Source organism: Lissotriton vulgaris, chromosome 10 (genome assembly GCF_964263255.1).
Source record: "Lissotriton vulgaris chromosome 10, aLisVul1.2, whole genome shotgun sequence".
In the NCBI taxonomy this organism is placed as follows: Eukaryota; Metazoa; Chordata; class Amphibia; order Caudata; family Salamandridae; genus Lissotriton; species Lissotriton vulgaris.
Genome location: NC_141698.1, coordinates 32,308,191 through 32,332,287, shown reverse-complemented (window position 1 = coordinate 32,332,287; position 24,097 = coordinate 32,308,191). Strand labels below are relative to the sequence as shown.

The 24,097-nt window shown below is 47.6% G+C and overlaps 1 protein-coding gene across 1 annotated transcript in view; it reads right to left on the bottom strand.

Annotated features, from left to right (window-relative positions):
* LOC147684424 (catechol O-methyltransferase-like) overlaps window positions 1–24,097 on the bottom strand; it is a 195,297-nt gene that overhangs the window by 169,910 nt on the left and 1,290 nt on the right. The window lies entirely within an intron of this gene.

The following is a 24,097-nucleotide window of genomic DNA, read 5'->3' as shown; positions in this document are numbered from 1 at the left end:
GGACCCCTGAGTCCAGACCTCCTTGTACCATTTCACCGTACTTAAAGAATTGCTTATAAAGAACGTTGAACCTTATCTTTGTGTGGTGTGCATCTGTGGGGGGGAAGTTACTTGTCTGTACGATCGCTGGAGACGGCTCTCCCCGGAGACCTCTCCCCTTGTCCTCGGCCGACCCTCCAGGTCCCGTCTAACAGCGCAAACATTGCACATCCATGTCAGCCATATTGACTTGGTGCCTTATTCTAGTTCCGATGACATGGCATTGCATACAGTATATAACACCTAGAAACTTGTCACTCTGGGAAGAAGCGGTCTGAGAGCCTCTAAGGTGGCAGATCTGACTACTTCCTTGCTAATTAGCAATGATGCATGCTTTTGGTACCTTTAAATACATTTCACTCTGTTTCTGAGCAACCCTGCTATGTCTGGTGAGTTTCATTCATATGCTCCTGGGAGGGTGCCAGTATTTCCCCATCAGAATGGTGTCAGAATGTGGGACATATTGGAGGACTGTGATGTCACCAGTTGGTAAGTGAGATGTAAGCTAAATAACTAACTTGCCTTGCTGCAAGTGACCTTTCAGTCTTTCAAATATGTATTTAACTCATAGTATTAATAAAATTAAATATTCTTTGTATCAATAAACTGATTGATATGTGGATACACTGCAGGAGAGCCTGGGCTAGAGCATAATTTATGTGCACCTACACATATAAGGAGTAGTGAAGCAGGTGACTGATAAGTAACTAAGTTACTTTATGTCAATAAATATTGACAAATGGCTAGACCCTTTGGGAGTTTTATCCCACCAAGAAAGGAATGATGTCCTTCCTGGGGATAATGAACTGCTGCCACCAATGGATAATGAATGCCGATGCTATGACTATTACAAAATGAACTTGCAAACTGTTTCAAGAAATTGAAAGAGACATTGTGTACTGCACCTTCATGGGACTGCCTGACTACAAACTGCCTTTCCATCTCTGTTTCAGAGCAAAATAACATTGCAAAAGAAGTGAAGCTGCCAATGGTGTGCTGACACAGCTGGAAAAGAAAGGCCTGTGGGACACAACTATGTGACTTTGCTTTCTGCAGTGATTGGGGGTCAGCAGCTGTGATGGTGGAGAGGACGGCTCTCATTGTGTTGGACTATTCCTGTATTGTCTATGTGCCATATTTGGTGCAGTTGTTGCTGTCTGGATCGACAACATTTTCCTGCTAGCAGGCACACAGGTTATAATGGCACCATGTAAGATGCCCACCTGTTAATTTGGCAAAAGTATTACCTGTCATAGGTTATTCTGATGAGATCCATTCTCTTAGAAAAAGATAAGACCCCCAAGTAAGTTGGTGTTGAGATTGTAGAAAACGGCACCCCGCCAAGATTAGACACCATTAAAAAAGTTAACTATAGGAGTGGTACACTGATGGTTCCTCCAGCAGACTGATAGACACTGTTTACAGAGCAGGGTATGCCATAGCAATAGCTGAAGTGCAGCTCTGCCACTTGGAACATCTACCCAATAAGATGAGCTGTTTGCTGTGACAAAAGCATGAATACTAGTCAAGGGTAAAAATGTTCGCATTTAAACTGACTCACATTATGCTTTGCAGTTCTTATTTGTGGCCAGCTGTGGAAGTACCACGGATGCATAACAGAAGCAGGGCGCCTTATTAAAAATGGTCCTTTATTAAGGATCTTGATAAAAGCAATACTATTGTACACTAGGGTAGTGGTAATAAAATGTGAAGCATACACAGGAGCTAATACTAAGTTAGCCAAAGATGATGCCATTGCTGACACAGCATTAAATGAAAGCATGTTACAGCCAGTGCAGATGGGACTAATGAACAAAGCATTCCAAACATACAGCTCATTCAGAGACAATTGTTGTAAGCTAATGTAAAGGAAGCACAATGGTCTCCAACAACAGATGAACAAAGAGGGAGGATTGATGATGGATGTGAGCTGAATAATGAAGAGAGTGTGGGCCTACCAGGATGAGATAGATGCCTGTGTCCCCACGCAGTATGTTCCTTTCCCTTACAAGACTGGAGCAGGCTCCCTCTGATATTGCACAAGGGAGGATGAATGCGCAGATGCATGTTGCTTCCCAGTGAATGGATTTAAATATTTGCTGGTGTGGGTGTTTTCAAAATGAATGGAGGTGTATCCAACAGGGAAGAATAATGCAGCAACTGGGGCGCAGCACTTCAGTAAAGCCATCTCTCCAAGGTTAGGGACCCACCAGGGCATAAATAGCGATAAAAGGAGATCACTTAGTGACTACATTTATACTGAAGAAGTTGGTTTTGGGAATAAAGTATAACATGCATACCCCATACCACCCTCCAACTTGAGGCCAGGAGGAGTAAATGAACTCCCCAAAAAAATTTTTAAAAAATTATTAGTAAAAGAAACTGATGGAACATTCCTGAAAGGGCCTGAATTTAGGCCTGCCTGCAATGTGGGAAAGACTTGTAAAGTGATTATGGATACATGGTCATTGCGAGAAAAATAAAAATAAAAGCTGTTTCTTTTAATTTTACATTCTCACACTCACAAGAAGGACATCACAGGCAGCAGCGGTGCAAGCTTCTCACACATAGCCTCTTGCTCTGTTGCTGCAGCTGCCTTGGCACAGTACCTGCTGTGAGTGTGTGAGGGAAGCTTGCACCACTGCTGCTTGTGATCTCCTTCTTCCTCATACTCACAAAAGGACATCACAAGCAGCAGTGGTGCAAGCTTCCCTCACACACTCACAGCAGGTACTGTGCCAAGGCAGCAGCAGCAACAGAGCATATCTATGTATATGAAAACCATGCTTTTAATATGAATTCCAGCGGTGGGGGCTGAAAGAACGAGCAGGCTGGGAGAGGCGATGTCAGAGGCTTCTGTGAGCTCCCAGCCTGTCGTTTCCAGTGGTGGGGGCTGCAGTGAGGAGCAGGCGGGGAGAGCCGATGACACAGGCCTCTGCGAGCCGGCATCTGGTGAAACGCCAACACTTAAACATGAAAGAATGCAGACGAACGCGCGCCTGCAAAACTCACTGCTGAATGGTGAACGCGCCCCGGCCATCTGGATTCACTTGCTGAGGCACCCTGACAGCTCCTAATTGATATTTATGGACTGCCGCGCTCGTAACCGCACACAAAATGCAGGAAATGCCCAACTTGAAATATATATGGCCTATTGCGTTAAGGGTATTACAAACACGGCACCGCGAGGACCAATCACCATGCAGATTGTAAAATAAAGCACTGAAAATGCTCACGCACTGAGGAATTTTTCCTGCACGATCCAGAAACCCCTTAACAATACGGCTTGCAGCTCCTTCCCACTTCTGACGAAGTGGTAACGTCGCCGAGCCCTAAAAAGCATGGGAGTAGTACTTCAAGGGCAGTGTCCCCTGCCTTAGAGGTTTTTAAATTTAAGCCCCAATCAGCTGCTCTATATGGAGCAGAAATATGGGGGCCGCATTGCAAGCGGAAATTTGAAGTGGGTGAAAATCATTGCTTTCGGAAACTATTAAGTCTCCCATGTAGGACACCTCTGCTACTAGTTGACACATGTAAGTACTATGCAAAGACCTTTAGACGGGATATCTTCCTAGAGGGAAATGAGCGTTAAGGCAATTAAGACGATAGTATGTATGTTTGTTCTGTATAAAACCAATAAACTACGTTTAAAAAAAAAATGTAGGACACCTCTGATTCCAGTTGTTATGGATCTAAACTTTAAGCGAACAGACAACCATGCTTTATTACGTCCCCTTTAATTTTGGGTGAGGATTTGGTCAACACCTGAGCTATTACATTATAAAGAAGGTCTCAAGGAGATCATGGACATTGGTCAAAGCAAGGCTATTCCATGGCTCCAACACGTGTCACCGTGGTTGGAGAAGATATGTTTGTTTCACTTTTGGGATGAGCCATTTGAATTGACCATGGCATGTAGTAAGCTGGTAAAGTCATCCTTTTGGGCTTACATCAATGATATGTGCTACACAGCTCTAATATGGGTCCTTTACCACCAAGATTCCTTCTATTTAAAGATATAGCGCAGTTTGAACCATTTCTAGATGAGGTACGACCCCAAGTAGCGAAATCTGTGTCTCTGAAATTCAGATATGGGGTCCTACCGACAAATGCCAATAAATCCAGATGGGGAAGTAATTAGGATGACAGAAGTCATGAACAGTGCATGTTATGCACAAACGAGGTTAAGAAAGATGACTTACACATATTATCCTTTTGTCCACAATATAATATCCCTAGGAAAAAATTGATTAAACCTCTCTGCAAAATTTTGAATGTTAGACATAGCAGAGGGGCAGAGCGTATATTGAGGACAGACACACCACAATTGGTGGTCTTTGGTGTAAGCAGATTTCTATTTAATGTGAATATCATAAGAGCTAAAACTGGATTGAAACTTTAATAGTTAAGAGTATACAACTGTAGTAAACATTTTTAAATACTTTTGCACTTCGCACTTTAATAATCTGTGATAACTCAGTGATGAATTTTTGATGTAATAAAAGGTTCATACCCAGTGAAGATATCAAATAACTTTGAAAAAAGCTGAATATGTTAAATCTAAGGTTGCCGACTGATGGATTTTAAAAGGTTTTATCCTAAAAATGCCTAGCTTTTTATTTCCTTACATTTTTTATCGTATTTATTGAAGCTATTTAGCTCTATTAAATTGTATAATTAGAATGGATCACGCAGCTGTGCTCAAATGCCCCACCAAGTGTACTATAATTAACTGATCGATAAATGGATAATGGGAATGTTTTAACATGCATCTTTTATGGTTATTTGACCGAAATAAAGTTTGAAATGAAATGAAAAGATGATGCAATAGTTCATTTCAACAATAACCAAATTCAGTTCGATATTTTAACTAATTCCTCCACCGAATGATGAGAGAGTCTGGTTAAATATTATTTTCACAGAGACAAAAATGCATTAATCTAGTGCATATTAATAATAAAACAATAAAACATACTCATGGTAGTACTGAAACACTTGTCTTCCTATCCATATTTCCCAAGGTCAAAGATTTCCCATACAACAGCTAAAAGTTTCACAAAAATAAAGGCTGGTCATTTAGAATTCAGATGTCAACATGCTCTCCGCCTTGGTTAAAAACTTGATAAATTGGCAGATTAAAGGTATTAACCTGCCCGATAAACAATGCATAACGGCCCGGCGTAAAGTTCTCCCACCTGCTTTTAAGAGCAGTGGTTTTAACAGTGTTTGTTGTGCTTGTAGTAGGTGTGGACCAACACAAACTATGTGCAATCAGGATTCATTTGTATAACCACAAAGTCTACAACAGGTTGTTGACCATTGAAACAGCCACCTTGGGGGACCTTCCTTAGTTGAATACCTGCCCAGTCTTAACTTGAGAAATGCATCCCTCTTGCGAGGCGGAAAGTGTGGCCAGTGGCGGCTGGCATGTACGGATAGTAGTGAGGCGGGAGGCAAAACAATAAAAGTTACTAATAAATAAACAAAAAAACACACCTACCTTCGATCCTGGCACGACGTCCTCCTCACTCGGGTCCAGGCAGGCTCCAGTGCGGGACCAGGAAGTTCTGGTGGTGATTTTACGCAGCATGATAGCGGCAGCAGGATTGGACGGAGTGGCCTCTCTCGCCGTTCCAGAGGGCACGGGAGCCCTAAGTTGTCTCTAGTTCAGCTTTCTAAGACAGCTGAGTTAGAGAGGTTTAAACTGTGCATGTCTGGCTGGCCGTCGCAAGACAGCCGGCCAAAAAAGACCTGCACAGTTTAAACCTAAGTGCCCTGCCAATCACTGCTTTCTGCTCCTGCCTGACTGCCAGGTACAGAAACCAGAAAGCCTTACCCGGATTCTCGGCTCAGGATGGGGTTTGGAAAAATTGAATAAGAATAAATTACGTTTATTACCATTTTATTTTTCCATATCTGGGGGCAATTTGGTCAGTGGGGCGCCGCTCCTCCGCCTCAACAGAGGAGCCGCCCCTGAATGTGACCGCAGGTAAGGCTGGATGGTCCTCCAGTTTTTCAAAGGAGTTAATTACAGTCCAAGCATACTTAATGACTGCAAAATCAACTTTATCAGCTAGAAAGGAGAAAAGCTTTGTTGTTCAATTTAAAAGATTCTTGAAGGAAACTTGAATCATCTCTAGAAGCCTGGATGGCTGGTGGTCGAAAGTGTGGAAGCACACTGATAAATGAGATCTCCAAACACTTGCATAATCAGAGTTGCTAATTTCTTGCCAACACAGATTAGCCAGCGAGCCAGGCTCTTGTAGAAACAAAGAGTGTGAGCGTTTTAGAAAGCCAGCTTGTCTCACTAAGACTTGGCTTTGTAGACCAAACTCCAAACTAATTTCTGCATGGCCAATGTTCTTTGGAATCTTGAAGACAGATTTAAAAGCCTAGATTTGGAGCTGGGCCAATAATTTAGCATCCAGACCTCGAATGATGACTGAGCCATAGGCTATCGCAGGAACTCATTTTGCCCTCATGACTTTTACTAAGTGTCATGGGAAGGGCACATTAAAACAAGGTTCCTTCTCCTTCTATTCAATTAACTTAATTAATAGAACATTCCTTTGAATCTGTATGTTTAATTGAACATTTATTATATTGTGTATTATTGTGTATATTAATATGTAAATTTAGCAACCTGGTAAATGTGTCTTAATATTTCATTAGAGTATGGCCATTGTCTAATCAAATTAACCAATCAGGTTAGAGGATTCAATCCTCCTGTTTTCTGAATAGAAGGGGAAGGGAACCTTGTTTTTTGTTTTAGTGTCTATACCCATCCTTTTGTCCAAGAATTAGGGTAACTCAATTTTTGGGAGTAAGGGTAGGGTTCATTAAATTGTCACATAATGACTTAAGTGCAAAGAAGGAGGAAGGAGGAAGTGGAGAAGTGTGGCTCAATGGTTAGAGCAGGCAGACCTCGATGCAGAGCTCTGGCCAGGGACCAGGATTCCTGCCCCGGCAGGTCTCGGGCTCATTAATTCCCCTGACCGGATATTCTCGCCTCAGTGCCTATTCCGATCATGGGTCCCACGCTGCAACTCTGGGCAATAGCTTGCTTAATCTCCACAATGGCCCCCTCAACGCGAGGGATGCCTGGTCTGCTCCATGGGGGTGCCCAGGAGTGGACACTTCACAGGGAAAGCCAGGAAGGGTTCCCTTGCAGTATTCGTACAAGCGCCGGGAAACCCACTGCGGGTAGCTGCGCGCTATACAAGTACAAAAATATTTACAACATTTACAAGCAGATGTATCTCTTAAAACATGAAAATGTCCTTTAAAAGAGACTCAATCATCAAATAAAATGCCTATGTATTTGTAACTCCTAACTGACTAGATAGGCACCCCCCTTAAATGCCAAACTCGTGGTCTACGGGGGGCTGCCCTATTGACATTCTTTTTTGTGTTGACGTTTTTTATTGAGTTTTACAACGAGAGTACATCATGAGAATAAGGAGAATAAAACAGTAACAACATTGGTAATAAATAGGTAACAGAATCTAGAGAGGCAAAAAGTAACAGTAGATGCATGACGTTTGTTATTAAATAAAGCATATCAATATGAGATATATAAGTAAGTATATTATGAATAAATATTGAAATAATTGAATAGATAAATAGACAATACAGGTAGGAGCAGGGCAGGCTGGTCTCACACACAGAACGGGTACATGCCAGGCAGCAGAAGTGCAGGCTTCCCTCACACACAAAACTGGTAACTCACACTTAGCAGCAGTGCAAGCTTCACTCACTCACAGCACAGGTACATCACAGGTAGCAGCAATGCAGGCTTTCCTCACACACAGACATAGTACAACCCTGGCAGGAGCACTGCATTCTTTGCTCAGACACAGAACCCTCACACAGGCATCAGTGCAGTCTTCCCTCACACACAGAACCAGTACATCACAGGTGGAAGCAGTGCAAGCATGTCTCACACACAGAACGGGTACATCCCAGGCCACAGAAGTGCAAGCTTTCCTCACACACACAGAGGAGGAGCGGCTGGGGAGAAGCAGTGCAGAGCTCTACTGTGCACCCTAGAGATACACCACCAGCAGCCGAGGGCAAGCTTCACTCGCATACTAAGAACAAGGGGAGCAGCAGTGCAAGCTTCGTTCACACACACAGGAGGAGGGGCGGCTAGGGAGAAGCCGTGCAGAGCTCTAATTTGCACCCTAGAGATACACCACCAGCAGCCGAGGGCACGCTTCACTCGCATACTAAGAACAAGGGGAGCAGCACGGGAGCAGCAGTGCAAGCTTCGTTCATACACACAGGAGGGGCGGCTAGAGAGAAGCACGGGAGAAGCAGTGAAGACTCTACTGTGCACCCTAGAGATACACCCCCAGCAGCAGAGGGCACGCTTCACTCATATAATAAGAACAAGGGGAGCAGCACGGGAGCAGCAGTGCAAGCTTCCTTCACACACACACAGGAGGAGCGGCTGGGGAGAAGCAGTGCAAGCTTCGATCATACACACAAGAGGGGCGGCTAGAGAGCAGCAGTGCAAGCTTCGATCATACACACAAGAGGGGCGGCTATAGAGCAGCAGTGTAAGCTTCATTCATCGATTGGAGAGCGCCATTTTGGATTGGGGAAAGCTCTCTCTTGTGGGAGCGCCATCTTTGCTGAGGGAGAGCCACTCGCCCTGCCAGGATCCACGTGACCTTTTGGTCAGGCTTCTTAACATGGCGGCTGGACAGGCGCGCAGCGGACGCGCCGTAGACGCGCCGGAGGTTCGCCAGAGGTAAGCCCGTTTGCGCCCGTTCGCGTAACGGACGCGCAAGGGGCCGCTGCCTCTGGCCACTTGCACTCTTCCCCTCTGGCCTACTCTCATTCAGACCTGTGTGCTCTGAAACCACCGGATGACCCCTCGACACTCGGATCCATTTCCCGCTCGCCGCCCCAGCCACTTATATGTGGTTTGCTTAATGTGCGTTCACTCTGCAAGCACCACACGGAGATCGCCTTTTTGGTTGAATCCTCCGGGTTGGATGTGTTGTTTATGACGGAGACTTGGACTCGGGAGGACTGCCTAGTTGAACTAGGCCTGGCTTGTCCCCCGGGTTTCAAAATTATTCACACTCCGCGCCCACTGAATCGTGGCGGCGGAATTGGTATCATCTTCCGCGAACAGTTGGATGTTTCCCAGCTTAAAATCAGCGAAGTTTTGGGTTTTGAGCTCATGGGCTTCTCGTTCAGTAACCCAGAGAGAACGCTGTTATCTGGCGTGTTATGTTACAGACCGCCGGGCTCGGCCTCTTCGCTGCCGGAGTTCCTGGACTTAGTGTATGATCTTTCTAATACTCATTCTAATCTGCTCGTCCTGGGAGATTTTAATCTCTGGCAGGGGGGTCCTTCAGATGGAGCGTTTACTTCACTCTGCCAAGCTTTGGCCGACATCCATCTGCAACAACTGGTTGGCTCCTCGACTCATAGGGGCGGTCATATGCTCGACCTTATTTTCGCAGGCGCCCACTTAGCGGCGATCATTGACATCCTAGTCCAATGCTGGACGGATCACGCGCTGGTGGTCTTCTCCCTATGCCTTGGGAATAACCCCCCGGAGGTTGCAGGGGTAGGACTCTCGCAAGTGGGTCGACCGTGGTCCAAACTGCTCAGTCTAGCCCCTCTGCCCCCTTTGATATCTGCCAATTTTGCCCTGAGGAACTCAGTGGAAGACAGCTACTCCTCCTTCTGCCGGTCTATTACCGAGTCACTCGATAACATCGTGCCACTTCGGAAAGCAAGAGCGAGGGTGAATCGGGCCTTTCCTTGGTATACGGTGGAGCTACAACACCTGAAGCTGAGCTGTAAACGGGCAGAGAGAGCATGGAGAAGGGAGTATTCCCCCTCGGCTAAAGTCTTGTTTAGACTTGCACTGAGAGGTTATAAGGAGCAGATCAAGCAGGCTAAGGCGACCTTTATACAAACGTCCTTATTACAGGCGCCTAATAAATCTCAAGCCCTGTTTAAAATTGTCAAGGACTTGTCCCACCCGGTCTGTGCGGCTAACTCAGTGCGGGCCTCTCAGGCTTTATGCGACTCGCTGGCGTTGGCTTTCGAGGAGAAGACCGCCAAGATCCTGGCTGGCCTAACACTTCCTGCAACTGAGGAGGCCTGCCCTGCTAGCCTCGCTGACAGGGGGCGTGGAGCCCCGGGTAGCTCACCCAGTCGACCCCAGCAGGTCGTGGTGGGAGCTCCGGGGGAGCAGCCCAGCCGACCCCAGACGGTCACTGGCGCTTTCGATCTGGGTGCTCCGAACGGCTCACCCAGTCGACCCCAACCGTTGGGTATGGGAGCTCCGGGGGAGCAGCCCAGTCGACCCCAGACGCATACTGGTGTCTCTGATCTGGGAGCTCCGGGCAGCTCACCCAGTCGACCCCAGCCGGTTGGTGTGGGAGCTCCGGGGGAGCAGCCCAGTCGACCCCAGATGCACACTGGAGTCTCTGATCTGGGAGCTCCGGGCTGCTCACCCAGTCGACCCCAGACGGCCGTCTTGGCCTCTGGGTCGGGGGACTTGAGCACCTCACCCAGTCCACCACGGTTGAACTCTTTCCCCCTCCCGTCCTTTGAAGAATTTTGTAAAACGGCTTTCACGGTGTCATCTGGATCCCCGCTTGACCCACTGCCCCCCAAATTTTGGAAGACTTTTCATGAAGAATTGTTTCCGCCTTTGTTTTCAATCTGTCTGCAATCTCTGAAATCGGCGTCTGTCCCAGATTGCTGGAAGCTAGCAGTGGTGTCGCCTCTGCTAAAAAAGCCAACCTTGGATCCAGCCGGCCTTTCCAACTATAGGCCGATCTCCTTACTTCCCTTTCCAATTAAGATCTTGGAGAAGTGGGTAACTCGCTCTCTTTCCGGCTACCTGGAACATATTGGGTGGTTCGATGAGGACCAGTTTGGCTTCCGACCTGGTCATGGGACGGAGACCGCACTTGTGACCGTGCTGGACAATCTGCGTTCGCGTGTCGACAGTGGTCGGGCAGCCTTTTTGGTGCTGCTCGACATGTCGGCCGCGTTCGACACGGTCTGCCATCGGACCCTGGCTCGGAGGCTGGAAGAGTGCGGGATTTGCGAGGGGGCCAGAGACTGGCTGATTTCATATCTTGAGGGCAGGCAACAGCTGGTGTCACTTCCGCCTTTCAGCTCGGAGCCAAGGAAAATCGGACAGGGGGTGCCACAGGGCTCGGCCATCAGCCCGATATTGTTCAACCTGTACCTTCGTCCACTTGTCCAGCTAATAAAATCTTTTGGGGTCTCGGCATTTAATTATGCCGATGACACTCAGCTGGTGTTTTCCTTGGAAGGGACCAATGCGATCTCACTGAGCAACTTCCATCGCTGTATGGCAGCCACAGCGGATTGGCTTCGAGCAAATTCTTTGCAATTCAATAGCTCGAAGACGGAGGTGCTCCACTGTTCCACTGATCGGATCCCGCGGGCTCTACCCACCGATTTCTGGCCTAGCACTTTTTCCGAACCAGTGTTGGCATCGGAGTCAGCTCGTAATTTAGGGGTCATGTTTGGCCCTAACTTACAACTAGACCTACATGTCAATAAAACCACGGGAACATGTATGATGCTGCTCCGTATGCTACGCAGAGTTTTGCCTCTGCTCCCCGCCCAGTCAAGGCCGGAAAAAGTCCGTGGGACCATTTTAAGTCGGCTTGATTATTGTAATGGTCTTCTCCTGGGGGCCCCAAAAAACTTGATAGGGAAGCTGCAGAGGGTGCAGAATATGGCTGCTAAACTGGCCCTCTCACGACCCAGATCTAGCTCTTCTACTCTTGCGCTTCGTGATCTGCATTGGCTCCCGGTAGATCTACGGGTCCAATTTAAAGCGGCCTGTTTGGTGTTTAGAGCGGTACACCTCCTGGGCCCTATCCCGTTACAAAACATGTTTGCATGGTATTCTGCCCCACGGCTTTTGCAGTCGTCATCGGCTCACCTTCTGGTGGTGCCTAGGTTTCAAAGAGTGAGGATGGGCGGCCGCTCCTTTAGAGTGGCGGCAGCCAAATTGTGGAATTCTCTCCCACTCACTCTCAGGAGCTACCAGGACTATCTTCCGTTCAGGAAGGCTTTAAAGACTTATCTCTTTCCCAAGTAATGGTTGTGCATCTGTGCTTGTCTAGTGCGGGGGTTCTCTGATCAAAGCGCCAGGATGCCCTCTGGGTGACAGGTCTGCGCTCTATAAGTATGCTAAATAAATAAATAAATAAATTCATACACACAGGAGGGGCGGCTAGGGAGAAGCCGTGCAGAGCTCTACTGTGCACCCTAGAGATACACCACTAGCAGCAGAAGGCATGCTTCACTCGCATACTGAGAACAAGGAGAGCAGCACGGGAGCAGCAGTGCAAGCTTCGTTCATACACACAGGAGGGGCGGCTAGAGAGAAGCACGGGAGAAGCAGTGCAGACTCTACTGTGCACCCTAGAGATACACCCCCAGCAGCAGAGGGCACGCTTCACTCGTATACTGAGAACAAGGAGAGCAGCACGGGAGCAGCAGTGCAAGCTTCCTTCACACACACAGGAGGGGCGGCTGGGGAGAAGCAGTGCAAGCTTCGTTCATACACACATGAGGGGTGGCTAGAGAGCAGCAGTGCAAGCTTCGATCATACACACAAGAGGGGCGGCTATAGAGCAGCAGTGTAAGCTTCATTCATACACACAGGAGGGGCGGCTAGGGAGAAGCCGTGCAGAGCTCTACTGTGCACCCTAGAGATACACCACCAGCAGTCGAGGGCACGCTTCACCCGCATACTAAGATCAAGGGGAGCAGCACGGGAGCAGCAGTGCAAGCTTCGTTCACACACAGGAGGGCGGCTAGAGCGAAACAGTGCAGAGCTCCACTGCGCACCCTAGAGATACACCACCAGCAGCCGAGGGCACGCTTCACTTGCATACTAAGAACAAGGGGAGCAGCACGGGGAGCAGCAGTGCAAGCTTCCTTCACACACACAGGAGGGGCGGCTGGGGAGAAGCAGTGCAAGCTTCGTTCATACACACATGAGGGGCAGCTAGAGAGCAGCAGTGCAATCTTCGTTCACACACACAGGAGGGGCGGCTAGAGGGACGCAGTGCAGAGCTCTACTGTGCACCCTAGAGATACACCACCAGCAGCAGAGGGCAAGCTTCACTTGCATACTAAAAACAAGTGGAGTAGCACAGGAGCAGCAGTGGAGCAGCACAGGAGCAGCAGTGCAAGCTTCACTCGCATACTAAAAACAAGTGGAGCAGCACGGGAGCAGCAGAGGGCAAGCTTCACTTGCATACTAAAAACAAGTGGAGCAGCACAGGAGCAGCAGAGAGCAAGCTTCACTCGCATACTAAGAACAAGGGGAGCAGCACGGGAGGAGCAGAGGGCAAGCTTCACTCAAATACTGAGAACAAGTGGAGCAGCTAGAGCATAATGTATGTGTACCTACACATATAAGGAGTAGTGAAGCAGGTGAGTGATAAGTAACTAAGTTACTTTATGTCAATAAATATTGACAAATGGCGAGACCCTTTGGGAGTTTTATCCCACCAAGAAAGGAATGATGTCCTTCCTGGGGATAATGAACTGCTGCCATCAATGGATAATGAATGCAGATGCTATGACTGTTACAAAGTGAACTTGCAAACTGTTTCAAGAAATTGAAAGAGACATTGTGTGCTGCGCCATCATGGGGACTGCTGGTCTGCCTGACTTCAAACTGCCTTTCCATCTCTGTTTCAGAGCAAAATAACATTTCAAAAGTAGTGATGCTGCCAATGGTGTGCTGACACAGCTGGAAAAGAAAGGCCTGTGAGACACAACTATGTGACTTTGCTTTCTGCAGTGATTAGGGATCCGCAGCTGTGATGGTGGAGAGGACGGCTCTCATTGTGTTGGACTATACCTGTATTGTCTAGGTGCCATATTTGGTGCAGTTGTTGCTGTCTGGATCGACAACATTTTTCTGCTAGCAGGCACACAGGTTATAATGGCACCATGTAAGATGCCCACCTGTTAATTTGGCAAAAGTCTTACCTGTAATAGGTTATTCTGATGAGATCCATTCTCTTAGAGAAAGATAAGACCCCCAAGTAAGTTGGTGTTGAGATTGTAGAAAACGGCACCAAGCCAACATTAGACACCATTAAAAAAGTTAGGCTATAGGAGTGGTACACTGATGGTACCTCCTGCAGACTGATAGGCACTGATTACAGAGCAGGGTATGCTATAGCAATAGCTGAGTTGCAGCTCTGCCACTTGGAACATCAACCCAATAAGCTGAGCTGTGTGCTGTGACAAAGCATGAATACTAGTCAAAGGGTAAAACTGTTCACATTTAAACTGACTCACATTATGCTTTGCAGTTCTTATTTGTGGCCAGCTGTGGAAGTACCACGGATGCATAACAGAAGCAGGGCGCCTTATTAAAAATGGTCCTTTATTAAGGATCTTGATAAAAGCAATACTATTATACACTAGGATAGCGGTAATAAAATGTGAAGCATACACAGGAGCTAATACTAAGATAGCCAAAGATGATGCCATTGCTGACACAGCATTAAATGAAAGCATGTTACAGCCAGTGCAGATGGGACTAATAAACAAAGCATTCCAAACATACAGCTCATTCAGAGACAATTGTTGTAAGCTAATGTAAAGGAAGAACAATGGTCTCCAACAACAGATGAACATAGAGGGAGGATTGATGATGGATGTGAGCTGAATAATGAAGAGAGTATGGGCATACCAGGATGAGATAGAGGCCTGTGTCCCCACGCAGTATGTTCATTTCCCTTACAAGACTGGAGCAGGCACCCTCTGATATTGCACAAGGGAGGATGAATGCGTAGATACATGTTGCTTCCCAGTGAATGGATTTAAATATTTGCAGGTGTGGGTGGATATGTTTTCAAAATGAATGGAGGTGTATCCAACAGGGAAGAAAAATGCAGCAACTGAGGCGCAGTACTTCAGTAAAGCCATCTCTCCAAGGTTAGGGACCCACCAGGGCATAAATAGCGATAAAAGGAGATCACTTAGTGACTACATTTATGCTGAAGAAGTTGGTTTTGGGAAATAAAGTATAACATGCATACCCCATACCACCCTCCAACTTGAGGCCAGGAAGAGTAAATGAACTCCAAAATAAAAATAAAAATAAAGAAATACATTATTAGTAAAAGAAACTGATGGAACATTCCTGAAAGGGCCAGGTGCTCTGAATTTAGGACTGCCTGCAATGTGGCAAAGACTTGTAAAGTGATTATGGATACATGGTCATTGCGAGAAAAATAAAAGCTGTTTCTTTTAATTTTAGGTGGACTGTACCACTGACGGTGAACCAACGCCATGAATGGATTGAGAGGAGAAGATGCAAGGCAGCGTCCCAACGCCTGAGAGGACGGTACCAGAAAGTGATGACCATCTGTCACCGGAGGACCTGAGCAAAACAGCAGTCAAGAAGAGGACAGACCAGACCATTTCCATGATCCATGAGGGCCCATCATAAAGTGTCAGAGGGACACGACATCTACATCCACTGATGCTGTTGAGTGAAGTACACATGATGGTGTGCACCTGCAAAAAAAAAAAAAATAGACTGAAGAGGACCACGCAGGGCAGGTCCATGACACTGCCCCTGAACAAGACGGCTGCGGACCAGGAAGAGAAACAGACAACCGCTCACTGCATGCCTTTAAATTACTGACACTTGCAAAAAGTGCCCAAGAACTGAGTGACACTTTAGCACTATGCATTGCACAGAGAAAAATATTTGTTGGACACTTACTGCTGGTATCACAACAGCCTGCTGATATAATATTGATCTCATCAAGATGTATCAATGTGACAATTCATGCATTGTATGCAAAGACTGTCTAATGCCATCCAAAGATATGTAACTAATGTTTCCTACATATACATATATATATATTTTGGTTTTACATTAATGTCTATCCAAAAGGGGGGATTGTTGTAAAATATGAATATCCGTATAAATCCATGCGTATGCACTTCAAAAGATATCATTCTTAGATAAGGTCACATTAACATGAGGCCTGGAGCTCAAAAGGGCTTCCTATCTAACCTTGACTGGACAAGCTTCAACAAGCTATTCTGTACCCCCTTACAGGTCACCTTGCTTGTCTTGACTACATGATATGCAAGTGTCACACAGTGCAGAGCCTGCCTTTCTGGTCTGCACATATCTGGCTGTTTTGCATGGCGCAGACATTGCACATCCATGTCAGCCATATTTGGCTTGGTGCCTTATTCTAGTTCCGATGACATGGCATTGCATACAGTATATCACACCTAGAAACTTGTCACTCTGGGAAGAAGCGGTCTGAGAGCCCCTAAGGTGGCAGATCTGACTTCTTCCTTGCTAATTAGCAATGATGCATGCGTTTGGTACCATTAAATACATTTCACTCTGTTTCTGAGCAAACCTGCTATGTCTGGTGAGTTTCATTCATATGCTCCTGGGAGGGTGCCAGTTTTTGCCCATCACCCGCTGCTACATTGGATGATTTCATTATTAGGGCAGAATCTCTATTAAATCATGAGATTCAAATAGTAGAAAGGCGTTTATCCCTTGAACCGGCACATATTACTACACATAGACAATTGTGTTCTCCCAAACTGGTAGGTTGGCGACTGATGAATTTTAAAAGGTTTTATCCTAAAAATGCTTAGCTTTTTATTTTCCTTACATTTTTATCGTATTTATTGAAGCTATTTAGCTCTCTTAAATTGTATAATTAGAATGGATCGCGCAGCTGTGCTCAAATGCCCCACCAAGTGTACTATAATTAACTGGTCGATAAATGGATAATGGAAATGTTTTAACATGCATCTTTTATGGTTATTTGACCGAAATAAAGTTTGAAATTAAATGAAAAGATGATGCAATAGTTCATTTGAACAATAACCAAATTCAGTTCGATTTTTTAACTAATTCCTCCACTGAATGATGAGAGTCTGGTTAAATACTATTTTCACAGAGACAAAATGCATTAATCTAGTGCATATTAATAATAAAATTATAAAACATACTCATGGTAGTACTGAAACACTTGTCTTCCTATCCATATTTCCCAAAGTCAAAGATTTCCCATACAACAGCTAAAAGTTTCACAAAAATAAAGGCTGGCCATTTAGAATTCAGATGTCAACGTGCTGTCCGCCTTGGTTAGAAACTTGGTAAGGTATTGACCTGCCCGATAAACAATGCATAAGGGCCCGGCGTAAAGTTATCCCACCTGCTTTTAAGAGCAGTGGTTTTAACAGTGTTTGTTGTGCTTGTAGTAGGTGTGGACAAACACAAATTATGTGCAATCAGGATTCATTGGTATAACCACAAAGTCTACAACAGGTTGTTGGCCATTGATACAGCCACCTTGGGGGACCGTCCTCAGTTGAATACCTGCCCAGTCTTAACTTGAAAAATGCATCCCTCATGCGAGGCGGAAAGTGTGACCAGTGGCGGCTGGCATGTAAGGATAGTAGTGAGGCGGGAGGCAAAACAATAAAAGTTACTAATAAATTAACAAAAAAGCACACCTACCTTCTATCCTGGCCAGGACCGGACTGGCCATTGCGGGCACCAGGCAATCCCCCGGTGCGCCGCAAGGATGGGGGCCGGTGTTGGGCTCCTGGGGGCCGTTTTTGTTACAGGGCCGATTATGCAGCATAGCTGCAAAATCGGCCCTATAACAAAATCGTCCGAAAACCGGCCCGGCAAAGAGCTCGGTGGCACCCCCAACCTCCCCCGGGGGGCGGCCGAGCACTTTGCCGGGCCGGTTTGGGTTCCCAGTCCGGCCCTGATCCTGGCACAACGTCCTCCTCACCCGGGTCCAGGCAGGCAGGCAGACTGCAGTGCGGGACCAGGGCGTTCTGGTGCTGATTTTACGCAGCATGATAGCGGCAGCAGGATTGGACGGAGTGGCCTCTCTCGCCGCTCCCGAGGTCACGGGAGCCCTAAGTTGTCTCTAGTTCAGCTGTCTAAGACAGCTGAGTTAAAGAGGTTTAAACTGCGCATGTCTGGCTGGCCGTCGCAAGACAGCCGGCCAAAAAGACCTGCACAGTTTAAACCTAAGTGCCCTGCCAATCACTGCTTTCTGCTCCTGCCTGACTGGCAGGTACAGAAACCAGAAAGCCTTACCCGGATGCTCGGCTCAGGATGGGGTTTGGAAAAATTGAATAAGAATAAGTTACGTTTATTACCATTTTATTTTTCCATATCTGGGGGCGATTTGGTCAGTGGGGCGACGCTCCTCCGCCTCAACAGACGAGCCGCCCCTGAATGTGACCGCAGGTAAGGCTGGATGGTCCTCCAGTTTTTCTAAGGAGTTAATTACAGTCCAAGCATACTTAATGACTGCCAAATCATCTTTATCAGCTAGAAAGGAGAGAAGCTTTGTTTCTCAATTTAAAAGATTCTTGAAGGAAACTTGAATCCTCTCTAGAAGCCTGGATGGCTGGCAGTCGAAAGTGTTGAAGCACACTGATAAATGACATCTCCAAACACTTGCATAATCAGAGTTGCTAATTTCTTGCCAACACAGATTAGCCAGCGAGCAAGGCTCTTGTAGAAACAAAGAGTGTGAGCTTTTTAGAAATCCAGCTTGTCTCACTAAGACTTGGCTTTGTTGACCAAACTCCAAACTAATTTCTGCATGGCCAATGTTCTTTGGAATCTTGAAGACAGATTTAAAAGCCTAGATTTGGAGCTGGGCCAATAATTTAGCATCCAGACCTCGAATGATGACTGAGCCATAGGCTATCGCAGGAACTCATTTTGCCCTCATGACTTTTACTAAGTGTCATGGGAAGGGCACATTAAAACAAGGTTCCCTTCTCCTTCTATTCAATGAACTTAATTGATAGAACATTCCTTTGAATCTGTATGTTTAATTGAACATTTATTATATTGTGTATTATTGTGTATATTAATATGTAAATTTAGCAACCTGGTAAATGTGTCTTAATATTTCATTAGAGTATGGCCATTGTCTAATCAAATTAACCAATCAGGTTAGAGGATTCAATCCTCCTGTTTTCTGAATAGAAGGGGAAGGGAACCTTGTTTTTTGTTTTAGTGTCTATACCCATCCTTTTTCCAAGAATGAGGGTACCTCCCAAATTTTTTGAGTAAGGGTAGGGCGCATTAAATTGTCACATAATGACTTAAGAGGAAAGAAGGAGGAAGCAGATGTATCTCTTAAAACATGAAAATGTCCTTTAAAAGAGACTCAATCATCAAATAAAATTCCTATGTATTTGTAACTCCTAACTGACTAGATAGGCACCCCCTTAAATGCCAAACTCATGGTCTACGAGGGGCTGCCCTATTGACATTCTTTTTTGTGTTGACATTTTTTATTGAGTTTTACAACGAGAGTACATCATGAGAATAAGGAGAATAAAACAGTAACAACATTGGTAATAAATAGGTAACAGAATCTAGAGAGGCAAACAGTAACAGTAGATGCATGATGTTTGTTATTAAATAAAGCATATCAATATGACATATATCAATGAGTATATTATGAATAAATATTGAAATAATTGAATAGATAAATAGACATTACAGTTACAGGTAGGAGCAGGGCAGGCTGGTCTCACACGCAGAACGGTTACATTCCAGGTAGCAGCACTGCAGGCTTCCCTCACACACAAAACTGGTCATTCACACTTAGCAGCAGTGCAAGCTTCGCTCACTCACAGCACGGGTACATCACAGGTAGCAGCACTGCAGGCTTCCCTCACACACAAAACTGGTCATTCACACTTAGCAGCAGTGCAAGCTTCGCTCACTCACAGCACGGGTACATCACAGGTAGCAGCACTGCAGGCTTCCCTCACACACAAAACTGGTCATTCACACTTAGCAGCAGTGCAAGCTTCGCTCACTCACAGCACGGGTACATCACAGGTAGCAGCACCGCAGGCTTTCCTCGCCCACAGACATAGTACAACCCTGGTAGGAGCACTACAATCTTTACTCAGACACAGAACCCTCACACAGGCATCAGTGCAGTCTTCCCTCACACAGAACCAGTACATCACAGGTAGAAGCAGTGCAAGCATGTCTCACACACAGAACGGGTACATCCCAGGCCACAGAAGTGCAAGCTTTCCTCACACACACAGAGGAGGAGCGGCTAGGGAGAAGCCATGCAGAGCTCTACTGTGCACCCTAGAGATACACCACCAGCAGCAGAGGGCAAGCTTCACTCGCATACTAAGAACAAGGGGAGCAGCAGTGCAAGCTTCGTTCATACACACATGAGGGGCGGCTAGAGAGCAGCAGTGCAAGCTTCGATCATACACACAAGAGGGGCGGCTAGAGAGACGCAGTGCAGAGCTCTACTGCGCACCCTAGAGATACACCATCAGCAGCCGAGGGCACGCTTCACTCGTATAATAAGAACAAGGGGAGCAGCACGGGAGCAGCAGTGCAAGCTTCACTCGTATACTGAGAACAAGGAGAGCAGCACGGGAGCAGCAGTGCAAGCTTCGTTCATACACACAGGAGGGGCGGCTAGGGAGATGCAGTGCAGAGCTCTACTGGGCACCCCAAAGATACACCCCCAGCAGCAGAGGGCAAGCTTCACTTGTATAATAAGAACAAGGGGAGGAGCCGTGCAAGCTTCCTTCACACACACAGGAGGGGCGGCTGGGGAGACACAGTGCAGAGCTCTACGGCGCACCCCAAAGATATACCCCCAGTAGCAGAGGGCAAGCTTCACTTGTATACTGAGAACAAGGAGAGCAGCACGGGAGCAGCAGTGCAAGCTTCGATCATACACACAAGAGGGGCGGCTAGGGAGATGCAGTGCAGAGCTCTACTGTGCACCCCAAAGATACACCCCCAGCAGCAGAGGGCAAGCTTCACTCGTATAATAAGAACAAGGGGAGCAGCAGTGCAAGCTTCCTTCACACACACAGGAGGGGCGGCTAGAGAGACACAGTGCAGAGCTCTACTGTGCACCATAGAGATACACCCCTGCAGCAGAGGGCAAGCTTCACTCGTATAATAAGAACAAGGGGAGGAGCCGTGCAAGCTTCCTTCACACACACAGGAGGGGCGGCTAGGGAGAAGCAGTGCAGAGCTCTACTGTGCACCCCAAAGATACACCCCCAGCAGCAGAGGGCAAGCTTCACTCGTATAATAAGAACAAGGGGAGCAGCAGTGCAAGCTTCCTTCACACACACAGGAGGGGCGGCTAGAGAGACGCAGTGCAGAGCTCTACGGCGCACCCCAGAGATACACCACCAGCAGCCGAGGGCAAGCTTCACTCGTATAATAAGAACAAGGGGAGCAGCAGTGCAAGCTTCGTTCATACACACAGGAGGGGCGACTGGGGAGAAGCAGTGCAGAGCTCTACTGTGCACCCCAAAGATATACCCCCAGCAGCAGAGGGCAAGCTTCACTCGTATAATAAGAACAAGGGGAGCAGCAGTGCAAGCTTCCTTCACACACACAGGAGGGGCGGCTAGAGAGACGCAGTGCAGAGCTCTACGGCGCACCCCAGAGATACACCACCAGCAGCCGAGGACAAGCTTCACTCGTATAATAAGAACAAGGGGAGCAGCAGTGCAAGCTTCCTTCACACACACAGGAGGGGCGGCTAGAGAGACGCAGTGCAGAGCTCTACGGCGCACCCCAGAGATACACCACCAGCAGCCGAGGGCAAGCTTCACTCGTATAATAAGAACAAGGGGAGCAGCAGTGCAAGCTTCCTTCACACACACAGGAGGGGCGGCTAGAGAGACGCAGTGCAGAGCTCTACGGCGCACCCCAGAGATACACCCCCAGCAGCAGAGGACAAGCTTTGTTCATACACACAGGAGGGGCGGCTAGAGAGCAGCAGTGCAGAGCTCTACTGTGCACCCTAGCGATACACCCCCAGCAGCAGAGGGCAAGCTTCACTCGTATAATAAGAACAAGGGGAGCAGCAGTGCAAGCTTCCTTCACACACACAGGAGGGGCGGCTAGAGAGACGCAGTGCAGAGCTCTACTGTGCACCATAGAGATACACCCCTGCAGCAGAGGGCAAGCTTCACTCGTATAATAAGAACAAGGGGAGGAGCCGTGCAAGCTTCCTTCACACACACAGGAGGGGCGGCTAGAGAGACGCAGTGCAGAGCTCTACTGTGCACCCCAAAGATACACCCCCAGCAGCAGAGGGCAAGCTTCACTCGTATAATAAGAACAAGGGGAGCAGCAGTGCAAGCTTCCTTCACACACACAGGAGGGGCGGCTAGAGAGACGCAGTGCAGAGCTCTACGGCGCACCCCAGAGATACACCACCAGCAGCCGAGGGCAAGCTTCACTCGTATAATAAGAACAAGGGGAGCAGCAGTGCAAGCTTCGTTCATACACACAGGAGGGGCGACTGGGGAGAAGCAGTGCAGAGCTCTACTGTGCACCCCAAAGATATACCCCCAGCAGCAGAGGGCAAGCTTCACTCGTATAATAAGAACAAGGGGAGCAGCAGTGCAAGCTTCGTTCATACACACAGGAGGGGCGGCTAGAGAGCAGAGGGCAAGCTACCTCTGTACACACAGGAGGGGCTGCTGGGGAGACGCAGTGCAGAGCTCCACTGCGCACCCTAGAGATACACCACCAGCAGCAGAGGGCACGCTTCACTCGCATACATAGAACAAGGGGAGCAGCACGGGAGAAGCAGTACAAGCTTTGTTCACACATAGGAGGGGCGGCTGGGGAGACGCAGTGCAGAGCTCGACGCCCACCCTAGAGATACACCACCAGCAGCAGAGGGCAAGCTTCACTTGCATACTAAAAACAAGTGGAGCAGCACAGGAGCAGCAGTGCAAGCTTCACTCGCATACTAAAAACAAGTGGAGCAGCACAGGAGCAGCAGAGGGCAAGCTTCACTCAAATACTGAGAACAAGTGGAGCAGCACAGGAGCAGCAGAGGGCAAGCTTCACTCACATACTAAGAACAAGGGGAGCAGCACGGGAGGAGCAGTGCAAGCTTCGTTCATACACACAGGAGGGGCGGCTAGAGAGCAGCAGTGCAAGCTTCACTCGCATACTAAAAACAAGTGGAGCAGCACAGGAGCAGCAGAGGGCAAGCTTCACTCACATACTAAGAACAAGGGGGGCAGCACGGGAGCAGCAGAGGGCAAGCTTCACTTGCATACTAAAAACAAGTGGAGCAGCACAGGAGCAGCAGAGGGCAAGCTTCACTCACATACTAAGAACAAGGGGAGCAGCACGGGAGCAGCAGAGGGCAAGCTTCACTCAAATACTGAGAACAAGTGGAGCAGCACAGGAGCAGCAGAGGGCAAGCTTCACTCACATACTAAGAACAAGGGGAGCAGCACGGGAGGAGCAGTGCAAGCTTCGTTCATACACACAGGAGGGGCGGCTAGAGAGCAGCAGTGCAAGCTTCACTCGCATACTAAAAACAAGTGGAGCAGCACAGGAGCAGCAGAGGGCAAGCTTCACTCACATACTAAGAACAAGGGGAGCAGCACGGGAGCAGCAGAGGGCAAGCTTCACTTGCATACTAAAAACAAGTGGAGCAGCACAGGAGCAGCAGAGGGCAAGCTTCACTCACATACTGAGAACAAGTGGAGCAGCACAGGAGCAGCAGAGGGCAAGCTTCACTCACATACTAAGAACAAGGGGAGCAGCACGGGAGGAGCAGTGCAAGCTTCGTTCATACACACAGGAGGGGCGGCTAGAGAGCAGCAGTGCAAGCTTCACTCGCATACTAAAAACAAGTGGAGCAGCACAGGAGCAGCAGAGGGCAAGCTTCACTCACATTCTAAGAACAAGGGGAGCAGCACGGGAGCAGCAGAGGGCAAGCTTCACTTGCATACTAAAAACAAGTGGAGCAGCACAGGAGCAGCAGAGGGCAAGCTTCACTCACATACTAAAAACAAGGGGAGCAGCACAGGAGCAGCAGTGCAGAGCTCTACTGCGCACTAAATAAATACACCACCAGCAGCAGCGGGCACGCTTACAACACAAACAGAGACAACACAGCAACATCGAACGTTTCCCTTGCATGGGGCAGATAAAGTATGG